Source organism: Mustela putorius, unplaced genomic scaffold, assembly GCF_011764305.1.
Source record: "Mustela putorius furo isolate JIRA1106 unplaced genomic scaffold, ASM1176430v1.1 tig00002160_pilon_pilon_pilon, whole genome shotgun sequence".
Taxonomy (NCBI): domain Eukaryota; kingdom Metazoa; phylum Chordata; class Mammalia; order Carnivora; family Mustelidae; genus Mustela; species Mustela putorius.
In genome coordinates, this window is record NW_025421958.1 from 95139 (window position 1) to 108897 (window position 13759).

Consider the following 13759-nt stretch of genomic DNA (forward strand, 5'->3'; position numbering starts at 1 on the left):
TTGAGCACATACTTCTACATGTATTTTTATAAATTACATACATTACTGTATATTATGTATTCATAACATGCCTTACCCCCCACTCCAAAATGTAAAAAGAATGAGATTAAAACTATATGAGCTGAATTATTTATTTCCTTCCCACACTCCCAAATGATCATCTTAAGCACACAACTTTGGAATCACTAGTCTATTACAATGGCCTCTAGAGTAAAGATATAAATAAGGCTTCCCAGAGATCTTATTCATAAACTTCACATCAACAATATTCAAATGTTTATAAATATTTGGCCAGAAGTTTTCTATTTGCATCCACATAGCTTTCTCTCTCTCAGACCCTGGTCCTTAAACAAGGATGTAAATCAGATTTGCAGTGGAGCTTTCCAAAATTAGATTCCTGGTGCCTCCTAATCTCAGAATGAAGCCCAGGTGTGTATTTTTCTTAAAGACCCATCAGTGATTCTGATGTATATTACCAGTCTAAAGAATAAGTCCCAGAGAAACAATGTTTGTTTGTTTTTTTAAACCTTCATTTGTAAGTAATCTCTATAACCAACATGGGGCTCAAACTCACATACCTGAGATCAAGAGTCAGTCACATGCTCTACCAGTCAACTGAGCCAGTGAGGCATTCTTTTTTTAGAAAAGAATCATCTTTTCTAAAATAAATCTATCACATCCTGGAAATACCACTACCAGTTCTAAACTTTGGGTTTTTTTATGTAGAATTCTTTCTAAAAACACTGAGAACTTACGTACACCAAACACCATTTCCAAGATGGGATCCAGCTACAAACAAGCAAAACAGAACAAAACTGCTCTCATGAAGCTTACATTTTAATGAAATAGACAATACACAATAAACAAGAAACTATCAGGCAGCCATTTATGATGAAAATAAAACAAAAGACACGCTGTGAATGGGCGGATTTATACTTTCAGTTGCATGGCCAATCAGTCTCTCTGAAGAAATGGCATTTTAAATGGAAACATGACTGAAAACAAGTCAACCATGCAAAACCTGTGGCAAGAGCATCTCAACCAGAGGAAGGAGCTAGTGCAAAGGTCCTCATAGGTTCTTTTTCCAGGGAGGAAAAGGACTGGCAGGTTGCAATAACAGAAAGAAGGTCAATGGAGAGCAGTGACAGGCAGGATGGTGTGAGAGGTGCTGAGAGGCAGAAAGAGCCCTCAGACCAAGGTGAGATAGACTTTATACTAAGAATTGGTCATTAAACAGACATGTTAAGTACAGGAAAATCAAGATCTGATTTACACTGTAATTTTTTTAAGACCATTTTTGTGCTGAACAGAGAAGGAATGGTAAAATGGACCAGAGAGGAAGAAAGGGAACTAAGGGAAAAGATGATGATGGCCCAAACTAGAGAAGCACTGGTAGAAAAAACAAGTGGACAGATTTGGAATATATTTTGTAGTAACATAGATGGACAGATTATAGATGAAGAGGATAAAGAAAAAGACTCCTAGGTTTAGGTTTTAGCCACTAGGCAGATGGTGATGCCATTTATTAACTGTTTTGTTTGATCCTCATTATCCACTGTTATTTATATGTTACTTCGATACATATTTGTCCTCTGTGTCTTGTTGCAAGTCATCTCAAATCCTTTGTGGAAAGGGGCATGACATCAATACATGTAAATAAATTATTTAAAGTATTAAAAATGAAACACACCTGCACAAGCAGGTAAAAAGACATGTTAACAATTCCAACAATATTAATACAATTATTAATAAAGATTGGTTAATATATCCAGTGTACAGGGGCACCTGGGTGGCTCAGTGGGTTAAGCCTCTGCCTTTGGCTCAGGTCATGATCTCTGAGTCCTGGGATTGAGTCCCGCATCGGGCTCTCTGCTCAGCAGGGAGCCTGCTTCCCCTTCTCTCTTTCTGCCTGCCTCTCCCCCTACTTGTGATCTCTGTCAAATAAATAAATAAAATATTTTTTTTAAAAATCCAGTGTACAATGAAACAATTAAGAATCATTTCTTTTACAATGAAATAAAAAGTGTGTGGATAAAACAAGTAGCGAAGGCAAACATCCTGGTTTTTAATATTGCTATCATGCTTTCCTTTTTTTTTTTTTTTTTTTTTTTTTAATTTGAGAGAAAGGGACAGAGGGCACAAGTTGGGGGGAAGAGCCGAAAGAGAGAGAGAAGAAAACTCCCCACTGAGCAGGGAGCCTGATTTGGGGCTTGATCCCAGGAACCTGAGATCATGACCAGGCTTAACCAACTGAGCCACCCAGGTGCCCAGTATTGCTATCACTATTTCTAGTCAATATTGTTCTACATTGGTAGTAAGTATTAAAATCTATAAAGGGCACTTTGTTTCTCAAATGCGCAGTGACCTATTAATTAACCTTACTGTGGGGTTTAAAAATGGCTGCAAATTCTTTGACATTCCCATTAAGCTCTAAGCATTAAAAACTGAGATCTGTTCGTCCTCCCTTTGATCTGGGCTGGACTATGACTGCTTTGACTAAAAATATGGCATGAGTGATGCCATGACAGTCCCATGCCTGATCTTTGAGAGGACTGATAGCTTCTGCCTTGCTCTCTTGAACTCCTGGGTCACCAAAGAAGTCTAATCTCCTGCCTTCAGGATCACATGAAGAGATCCCAGCAGAGTCCAGCCTTCTAGAAGTCCTCACCTCAATACTGAGTGAGCATGTGAGTAAAGCTGCCTTGGACATCCCTACAACCAAACTAGCTGCCAACCAAATAACCCCAAATGATATCATGTGGGCAGAAAAACTGCCCTGTGGAGTACCCAGTATGAATCCCTATCCCTCAAAATTGTGAAATATTATAAACTGGTTATTGTTTTAGATTTAGATTTTGGTTTTGATTTTAAGTTTTGCTATTAGCTTTTAGAATTGTTACTTTAGATTTGGGGGCAGTTGTTACATAGTAATAAATAAACAGAAAATAAAATAACCAAAAACCTAAAATAAAAGCTTAAAACATGTTTTCTATTTATAATCCAATTCCTTTTTACTTTTTTTTTGTATTTTATTATGTTTTAGCAGTCTCTACACCCAATGTGGGCTTGAACTTACAACCCTGAGATCAAGAGTCGCATGTTCTTCCAACTGAGCCAACCAGGCACCCCTACAATCCAATTCTTAAAACATACTTTCTGCATTTAAATGTATAAAAGAGAGCCATATAATAAGGGGAAAAAATGAAAAATAAATTGTTAATAATCAGTAAGTTTTTAGGAAACAGAGAAAACAGTAAATAAAAGGAAATAATTATCACTGTGTTGCTGTATTAATTTACCAAATTGATAGCATGCTATGTTATGTCACTTAAAAATTCTTTGTCATTTATAATCATTCAAAACATTCAGTTAGAAAGCAAACAATAATTTAATACCCTGAGATTCTAATTAGTATGTTGATATCTCAGTAATTCTGCCAAACTGATCAATGTAAAAATCAATCCTCTGGTTACTTTATTATTGCCTTTTTTTAAAAATAGCATAGGCACATTTTAATATACTAAAATTTATACTAGAGAGAAAGGATTAATTCCTTATACTTATGCTCATTTCTTCTCTTCTACAGGAAAACCTTTCTCCCTTCCTGCCCCCCCCCCCCGCAAAACTGGGTGATGTATACACGAATTCTTCAGTCTCCTAAGTAAATCAAAACAGCAGTAATTCCTGAGCTGGACACAATAGGACCAGAAACTTACAATCTGCCAGGATACATTCCACCCCATCCCACCACATCACACAAATATTTTTTCAGCATCTTCTATGAGCCAGACACAAACTCAAGAGATAACACAAACAAAAGATGCTACCTTATACATTAACTGTATTACCTAACCATAGCAAAACTTAGAAAAGTTGACTCTACTAACTAATCTGAAAGAAGCAGTCAACCACAAGAGGAAAGAGCCTAGTTTCCGGCATGCAATGAAAGAGTGAACGGTCCGTAAGGGCCTAAGTGTCCCCCAAGCCTGATACCTAGCCCTGCTTACGGAAGTTAGACATGGGCAGAATGAAAGGAAGCACACTCACTAAAGTGGAAGAGAGCCAACAAGGTGATCCATCCCTGGAACCTAATTTCAGAATCCACCTCAAACTGTCTGCTCAAACAACTATAGGTAAACTGAGTTGCAAGTCACCAGTGGCACTGCTAGGGCATTGGCTTTGGCTGAAGCTTACAGAACAGCAGTACACAGGGTAGCCAGGCACCTTTTTTTTTTTTTTTTTTTCAGATTTATTTATTTGAGAGAGACGGAAAGCATGTGCCCACAGTGGTGAAGGGCAGAGGGAGAGGAAGAGAATCCAAACAGACTCCACGCTGAGTGCAGAACCTGATCTCACTGACCTGAGATCAGACCTGAGCCAAAACTAAGAGTTGGAGCCAATCGCACCAACCAGACACCCCAGCCAGGCAGCAACTACGGCATTAAGATTTATTGAGAACAGCTTGATGCCCCTAAAAGGCAGGAAACCTAGGAAGCCACATAAGGGCACAGAAGATAGAAAGAGTCACCTTCAATTAACCAATCTCAATTAATCAGTCAATTTCTATCTCTATCTCTCTCATACACACACACACACACACACACACACACACACACACTCCAGTCCTGAACTGGGAAATAGGACTCAGGGGCCAATTTATAGGCTGAGTCATTTCCAGACTGATATGGCCTAGAAAAATGGCAATAACATAGCAAAATACAAAAAACAATGTATAAACAAAATACTGTTTAATTGTTGATACTGAACATTGAAACAGCAATATTAAGAAAATTTATTTAGAAACTCTGCTCTAGGGGCACCTGGGTGGCTCAGTGGTTTAAGCCGCTGCCTTCGGCTCAGGTCATGATCTCGGGGTCCTGGGATGGAGTCCCACATCGGGCTCTCTGCTCGGCGGGGAGCCTGCTTCTCTCTCTCTCTCTCTCTCTCTCTCTCTCTCTCTCTGCCAGCCTCTCTACCTACCTGTAATCTCTCTCTGTCAAATAAATAAATAAAATCTTTAAAAAAAATAAAATAAAATAAAAAATAAAAACTCTGCTCTAGGGGTGCCTGGGTGGCTGTCATTAAGCGTCTGCCTTCAGCTCAGGTCATGATCCCAGGGTTGTGGGATCAAGCCCCGCCATCAGACTCTCTGCTCAGCGGGAAGCCTGCTTCCCCCTCTCCCATTCCCCCTGCTTGTGTTCCCTCTCTCGCTGTGTCTCTGTCAAATAAGTAAATAAAATCTTAAAAAAAAAATTGTTTTGCTCTATTGCTGAGACCTAATATATAAATACTCTACAAAAGACAATAATTTAAGTATAAAAATATGGAACCTTAGAGAAATAAGGCACAGTGAATAAGTCAATTAGGAAAAAGTATATGCATTATTCTATTCCAATCAGGAGGCTAAAAGCCTGGTAGACACCTGGAGTCAAAACTGAAACAAGTTATACCAAAACTATCCAAGAATCTTTTGTTCATTTATTTTCATTTATGTCTTCTCATCCTTACTCTCAGTGGGTACCCCAAAAATAGACCCCTCTAGAGATCTACCAGAGATCCTATAGAGTTATTCTCATTTGATTAAGCTCTATCCACCTCATTCATTTGTATAGTCCCTCTGCTGAACACATTCCAAAATATTTCTACTTTGTCCGATAGTAACCAACCCCCATATGCTCAACCCCTTTCTAAATGCTCCCCTATCTCTGCCACCTCCTGACAACAGAGCTCTATTGTAAATGGACATAAACTCATTCCCCCCTTTTCCCTCTATTGTGGCCAAGTACCTCCCCCCTACAGATGACTGCTCTCCACCATGAACTGCCCCAAATTCATCCAGCCCTTCTGGCACCTCACTATAGTGACCAATCATCCCAGTTTTCCCAGGACTTAAGGGTTTCTCGAAGCCCCAGTCTTTCAGTGTTAAACCTAGGACAGACATTCTCCAAACCCAAACTTTGCCAACATTGTAAAATCCACATTCTTGCCACTGCCCTGACTGACAGATAAATCCATATCCCTCAACACCAGTCTCACAGTCTTTGGAACATTCTGCCCACTCACACTCTATCTTGGCCGCTCACTCTCAAGATCAGAGCCCAGGGGCGCCTGGTTGGCTCAGTGGGTTAAAGCCTCTGCCTTTGGCTCAGGTCATGATCTCAGGGTCCTGGGATCAAGCCCCACATAGGGCTCTTTACTCAGCAGGGAGCCTTCTTCCTCCTCTCTCTCTCTCTGCCTGCCTCTCTGCCTACTTGTAATCTCTATCAAGTTAATAAATAAAATCTTAAAAAAAAAAAAAAGATCAGAGCCCAATTCACAACTACCCCCCACCCCCGGCAACACACATATACTCCCCCCAACCATACCTCCTCACCTTCCCTGCTCACCTCCTCCACATCACCACTACACAGGCTTCTTGGATCAACAAAGTCTCTACCCCGCCTCTGCCTTTAACTTTTCCTGGTTTTAATTTTCGTCCCCAAAAATATTTCATCCTCCAATTCCATTACTCTACATGCACTCCCTATAGCACACCATGGCTTTTATCTCCATGTCTTTACACTTTATTTCCCATATCTGAAATACCCTTCCATATCCTCTGTTACTACTAGAAAATGTCTATATAGCTAACATATTATCTCTACAAAGTCTCCCCAGATTTTCTCAGTAGCAGCTACTTCCTCTTCTGTGCTTGAACATGTGGTATTATACTTATGTACTGTACTATAAGGATTTATATATGTTATCTCCTCTGCTATACAAACATAAACACAAAAAATTGTTATACTTTTTATTAAGCATATTGTTATACTTATTGTTGTTAGCTCTCATCACAATACCTGGTAAAGTGTTTACAAACTGGAATATATAAACTATGGAGGGTGACAAAATTCAACTGAAAAAACAAAGAAAAAGAAGAAAAGGTAAATACTCTGAAAAATATAATGGAACTCTAGAAGACTAAAAATTTATAATCAGAGCATACAATAATTCATCAAATAAATAATAGTTATGCAGCTATTCTACCTTTTAAGGTTTTGTTTATCTATCTGACAGAGAGAGAGAAAAAGAGAGAAAGCACAAGTGCACAAAAGCAGGGGGAACAGCAGGCAGAGGGAGATGAACCAGCAGGCTTCACTGAGCAGAGAACAGACATGGGGGTCAATCCCATGACCCGGGATCATGACCTGAGCAAAAGGCAGCTGCCCAACCAACTGAGCCATCCAAGTGCCCCTTAACCTTTCTTTTTTTTTAAGATTTTATTTATTTATTTGACAGAGAGAGCGAGAGAGCACAAGCATACAGAGCTCGCGAGAGAGAAGTAGGCTCCCACTGAGCACAGAGCCCAATGCAAGGCTCAATCCCAGGACCCGGGGATCATGACCCAAGCCAAAGGCAGTCACTTAACCAACTGAGTCACCCAGATGCCCACGTCCCTTAATCTTAACCCACTGAGCCACCCAGGCGCCCACGTCCCTTAATCTTTTAAAAAAATTAAAACTCATCCAAGTCAGTATTCTGTCTAGACAGAGACTGCAAAGAATAGGGTGATGGGGTAGGGGGGCAAAGCTTGCCGTATCTCCAACATAACAGCAGTAGATGCAGGCTCTTGGGTTCCAGACCTAGCCATCAGGCAGTTTCTAATTAAGTTATTTAGATCATTTTCTAGTGAAAATAATGAAAAATGGTGGATAAACCATTTTTTAAAATTAGTTTACAAGGGGTGCTGAGGTGGCTCAGTCAGTTAAGCATCTGACTCTTCATTTCAGATCAGGTCATTTCAAGATTCAGATCTTGAGGCGGTGAGATCAAGCACTGAGTTGGACTTCATGCTCAGTGCAGAGTCTGCCAGAAATTCTCTCTCTTCCTCAGTCCCTTGCCCCACGTACCCACATGTGAGGTCTCCCTCAAATAAATAAAAGTAAATAACAAATAAAACAAAAATTAGTTTGCAAGAACTAAAAAACTGACAAGACAAGAGGAACTGCCCCTTTCTGAGGGAAATCTAAACCCAGGAGAACCAAAACCAGTTTTGCCATGAAGACATCAGCCAATGGCATCCACTTGTACTTCAGATCCTCAGCCTCAAGGTTAAAGTGACAAAAGATAAGGATAAGAGCCTGCCTAATGTTGGATCCTACAGAAGACCTTCCCTACATTAAACTGGGACCCCAAAGGATGACATCCTCAAGGAACCAATGAACTAAAATTGGCCCTCCATCTCTCCCCAACCACAAAAGAATGAAAAGCAGGCAGTTTCAGCACTGAACAAGTCAGGGAAAGAAAAAAGTAGGAAAAACAAAGTCTTTCAGAAGGTTAGCCACGCCAGGTACACATCCACAGTTTTGATGAGCCAGGAAGCCACATCCTAAATATAATTTTTAAAAAGTCCCTGGGGCGCCTGGGTGGCTCAGTGGGGTAAGCCTCTGCCTTCAGCTCAGGTCATAGTCTCAGGGTCCTGGGATCGAGCCCCGCATCGGGCTCTCTGCTCAGCTGGGAGCCTGCTTCGCTCTCTCTCTCCATCTACCTCTTTGTCTACTTGTGATCTCTCTCTCTGTGTCAGATAAATAAATAAATAAATAAATAAATAAATAAAATCTTTTTTTAAAAAAATCTTTGACAGGAAAAAGCCCCAGAAGCCTGGCAGAAGCCAACAGAGTCTCTCTCAGAGGAGAGCACACTCATTCTGGGAAACCCCTAAAAGAAACTCTATGAGGGCAATAATCAGTTAAAGATAACCAGGCACACAAAGAAACAAAATAGCAGGAGTGAAAAACAAGCACAAACAACAGCAAGAACAGACCACACAAATTTTAAATCTTAGAATTATCAGACACAGATTAAAAAGCAATCTACATTTATGACAACAGCTTTTAAACTGACTGCAAAAATATATATATATATATATATTTAACGGATTTTTTCTTTAAAGATTTATTTGAGACAGAGAAAGAGCAAGCACACAGGGATTGGAGGAGGAGAGGGAGAGAAAGAGTGAATCTCAAACAAACTCCCCGCTCAGTGGAAAGCCCAGCATAGGGCTCAATCTCATGACCCAGAGTTCATGACCTGAGCCAAAACCAAGAACCAGACACTTAACCAAGTGCACCACCCAGGTGCCCCTAACATGGCATATCTTTAAAGGAACCAAACAGAACTTCTAGAATTACAATAACTAAAATTTAAATCCTAATAGCAGCAGGACTGACAAAATGGAATTGAGAAATAAAGTGGGAAATGGTTCAAGAGAAACAATCTATAATTCAAAAGATAAAGAATAAAAAAGAAAATGCAGATATTAGAATGAGATGTGAATGACTAAGAAGATCTAAAATACATTTGATTAGAATCCCAGGCAGAGAAGAAAGAATTGGGACAAGAGCACCAATCCACAGATTCAATAAACCTAGTGAAACTTGAGAAAATAAAAAGAATCCCACTATTCAACAAACAGAACATTTAAATCAAGCAGAAGTGAATCAAAATATCTTAAAGGGAGACCACAAGCAAGATGGCTACCTTTTGTGTTTGGGGTTTTGGGGGTTTTCTTGTTTTTGTTTTTTTAACTTTAAAGATCAGATTTTCTTTTTTTTATTTTTTTTTTTAATTTTTTTAAAGATTTTATTTCTTTATTTGCCAGAGAGAGAGAGAGAGAGCGCCCAGGCAGGCAGAGTGGCAGCAGAGGCAGAGGGAGAGGCAGGCTCCCCGCCAAGCAAGGAGCCCGATGTGGGACTCAATCCCAGGACGCCGGGATCATGACCTGAGCCGAAGGCAGCCGCCTAACCAACTGAGCCATCCAGGCGTCCCAGATTTTCTTTTTTTTAGAAAACAAACAAAAAACCCCACAACTCAAAGAACAGGATTTTACATCTCAAGACAACTCCCAGGTAGTAAGACTACAGTTTACAAATCATTTTCATATAAGATATTTTGTACAAGTTTTACATATATTAAGAAGTAGGAAATAATCACCATTTCTGTTTTAACAGGGGAGGGGGTGGAGACAGGAGAGGGGAGTGGGAAAAAACAGCTTTTTTGGACACAACTATTTGGAAGTAGTATACCTGAAGAAGGCAAACCCTACCTTTTCATCCTCTACAGCGAAGAATTTAAAAAAAAAAAAAACTTTCAGCCTTGGGTATCTCTCTGAAAGCCACTTCCTGGCTACTGGCCAATCCAAACCAATTATTTAAAGTTACTTCACATGATTTTTATGTCTACTGGGTAAGTCACTCAGTATGCTCACTGTTGCAGCACTCATAAACCAACATGTCTGCAGGCCCAAGCAGGGTCTAACCTAGGACTGATGGGAGAAGGGCTTGTAACCAAGAGACTAAGGTGTCATTTCTTTGCAGGTACCAATGACACCCATAAGAATACAGTCTACTAGGCTAACAGTACAAAAGTGCACATAAAAACACACAAGTTTTGCTAATGTGCTTCAAGAGAAACAAGGACCTTGTTAAACAGTTCTCTCCATTATCATTTGTTCTCTCTCAAGGGACATTAAAACAAACAAACCAACCAACCCACAAATTGGTGGAGGCCATATTATAAATCCAAACACTGGTGTGGGATTTCAGTGGAGAGAAGGAAACGTGTAAAAACAAAAACAAAAGCCCCAAAACATGGCTGTAAGAACAGCTCACAATTTACCTGTCCCTATTTATCAACACTCTCTCACTACCTAAGACCATTAATTCCAGAGTTTTCTGACATATAAAAGTATAAAAGGGGTCAAAGAAGTAGAATAGGAATGGACCAAAGGAGTAAGAGTCAAAAGACATACGAAAAGGCCAAGATCTCCCAGAGAAAAGCAGTGATTTCTCATTTGCTTCTGCTCCCTGGGGCTGATAAACAATGCCTAGATCAGGTATGTGATTTAAATAGAAACTGCTTTTTGGGGAGGTAATAGCAAGGAGAAGCATGAGGAACATAAGACCAGGAAAAGAGTCTAATAAAGCTTCAAGATCTCAACAATTCAAAATTTCAGAACTTTCAGAAGGGATACTATTTAACAAAGGACAAAACTCTTTCTTCTAAAATAGACTCAGGAATTCCCATGACACCTAAGTACTTCCTGCTCCAGTGTTCACCATTGGTCATACCATTTCCCCCTACCACTCATGCAAAATAATTTGTCACCTCCCTACAGCTTCTTTTCAAACCACGATTCTCCCACTTATTTTGGTGACCAAACACTCTTGTTCAATAGATGCACTCCCCACTACCCCCCTAAGGGGTAAAAATTAAGGAATCCCCCAGGCTGGTCCCAGGAACTCCTAATTAAATAAAAAAAGGGGCAGGCAGCCTCCTGGAGATTTATTTAAAAAAAAAAAAAAAAAAAACCAACTTCAGAAACTAAACCTACCTTTCCAAGGATGGAAAATGTATTCAGATGTTTAAGAATTCATATATGCCACAAGAGGACAAAAAAAAATTAAAAGGTAGAAATCTTACACTCTTCCTTAAAGCCTGCCCTACTGCCCAACCAGATTCCAGACACTGCCATCACCGCCATGCCATTTTACTAAATGGAGCCCCCCACCCACACTAATCACACCTGCAACTGCATGTCATAAAAATGCACAACTTTTCCATGAAAAGCTATACATCTCTTTCTCTCAGGCTATACTGGCAATTCTCCAGTTAGTTCAATATTTTAAAGGCTGAGTAGTATGCAAAACAATTTCATTCCATTTCCCTTTTTTAGGTGTTTTTTTGTTGTTGTTGTTGTTGTTGTTTTCCAAAGAAAGGTGGGTTTTATTGTCTTGTCTGGATAAAGGTTTGATTTGCTCTTGAATACTCCAGGGTGAAGAGACTTGGAGAAAGCACAAGATGCAGAGGTCTATTTGGTATAATCTTCCTCGTTCTCATCTTCACCCCCAATGGAGATAGCAGCATACTTCCTTACAGAACTGAACTTGGAAGATGGATTTTCTTCAGGTTTCTTTGTTTGGCTCAGGTGATTCTTTTTTTTTGATCCTTTTCTGCCAACTTTCTTATCTGATGCCTTCAAGTGGTCTTTGTTCCCTCCACCTCCTGGACAGCAGCTGGAGCTCCCACTTTGGCCCTTTAGGACACTTACCCCATCTACTTCATTTTCATCTTTCCTTACTGTTCCTTCCTTAAATGGTTGAGCCAGAACCACTTCCCCCCCACCACCACCACTTGTGGGTATTGGTGCTGTGTGTCTGAGCTCTGAGACAGAGCAGGAGGATTAGGCCTTCCAAACACCCAAGCACTGTCCTTTGGTAAAGTGGCTTTAGAGGCTGTTGAGGTTTGGGAGGCTTATAAGTTGGAGAGGGACACTCTTCTTCCTTATTGAGTGTTTCATTTTCTAGAGACTTCCTCTCTCTCCCCTGCATTTCTGCCAGCTGTAGCTGAGGTCCCAGTCTGTGATGGCTCACTTCCTGTCCAGGATTATTCTGTTCCTGAATTTCTTCACTTCACGAGCTTGAGTGTCTACCCCGAGGCCATTGTTCCTGTTCTGGCTCATCCAGAAGGCCCTTCACTTTCTTCCACTCCTCCTGTAGCCACTCTTCTATTTCTCAATCTTTAGCAGCTGTGTTGACAGAGCTTCCCCCTCCAAAGACAGAGGTTGCTCTGATAGACTGGTGCTAGCATAGGAATCATCTTCCTTAGGAGTACTCCAAGGCTTTAGATTCAGTTTGCCTTTTTTTAGAGGGAGGGGAAAGTGGAGGAGGACCTCTATCGTTATGCCTGTAGTTATCCTTAGAGTAATCCTCTTTGGAGCTCCATGAGCGATCATCTCATCTATCATACCCATCTTCATAGCTGTCCCCACCTCCTCTGTAGTCGTCATCCATACGGTACCCCACTACCAAATGGTCTTCTGTCACCGTCTATTCTGGAATCATAGTCTCTGTCATAACCTCTGCTCCTTCAGTCCTCATAGAGATCCCAGCCCCCAAACAGATCCATGGTATGTCAGTGTGGGATATCACGACAGGAGGGTGACTATCTTATACTCAGAGAGGCTACAGCTAGACGATCAGCTGACTTCTCAACAGCAAAAATGGAAGCCAGAAGACAGAAGAATTATATATATTAAACATGTGAGGGGCGCCTGGGTGGCTCAGTGGGTTAAAGCCTCTGCCTTCGGCTCAGGTCATGATCCCAGGGTCCTGGGATCAAGCCCTGAATCAGGCTCTCTGCTCAGCGGGGAGCCTGCTTCCTCCCCGCTGTGAGGGGAGGTGATTTCTCTGCCAAGTAAATAAATTAATAATTTTTTTTTTAATGTGAAAAGAAAGTACCTACCTTAAAATCTTTAAAGAAAAAGAAAAGGCTGTCTGGCTAAGTCAGTAGAGCAAGCAACTCTTTATCTCAGAGTTATAAGGTTGTAAGTTGGAGCCCCACACTGGGTGTAACAATTACTTAAAAATAAAATCTTGAAAGAAAGAACCTGACAACCTAAAATTCTACATCCAGCAAAAATACCTTTCAGTAAAGAATGCAATCTCCTTTCTTGCTTTTTGGTTTTTGTGACAATGCTTAAAAGGTAAAAGAAGTATAGAAATAAAAACCTTAAAGAACTGTACTTCACCTCAAACTAATGCAACATAAGAGCTGGACATTTATGGAAAGATGAACATTTAATGATGTTCTGTATGTCTCCCTGATACACACAAAACTTTTTTTATTAATTGGTTATTTATATAATTGTGTCATGATTACCCAACAGATAAGAAGACCCAAGGGTCAGGTACCATTTATCTGCTTCGTTGGATATCCTTCC

At 40.3% G+C, this 13759-nt stretch overlaps 1 protein-coding gene and 1 pseudogene across 2 annotated transcripts in view; both read right to left on the bottom strand.

Annotated features, from left to right (window-relative positions):
- Positions 1-13759, bottom strand: part of LOC123394275 (DNA primase large subunit-like) — a 65212-nt gene that overhangs the window by 13254 nt on the left and 38199 nt on the right. The gene's annotated exons all lie outside the window — the stretch shown is intronic.
- LOC106003758 lies at positions 11389-13067 on the bottom strand (annotated as a pseudogene).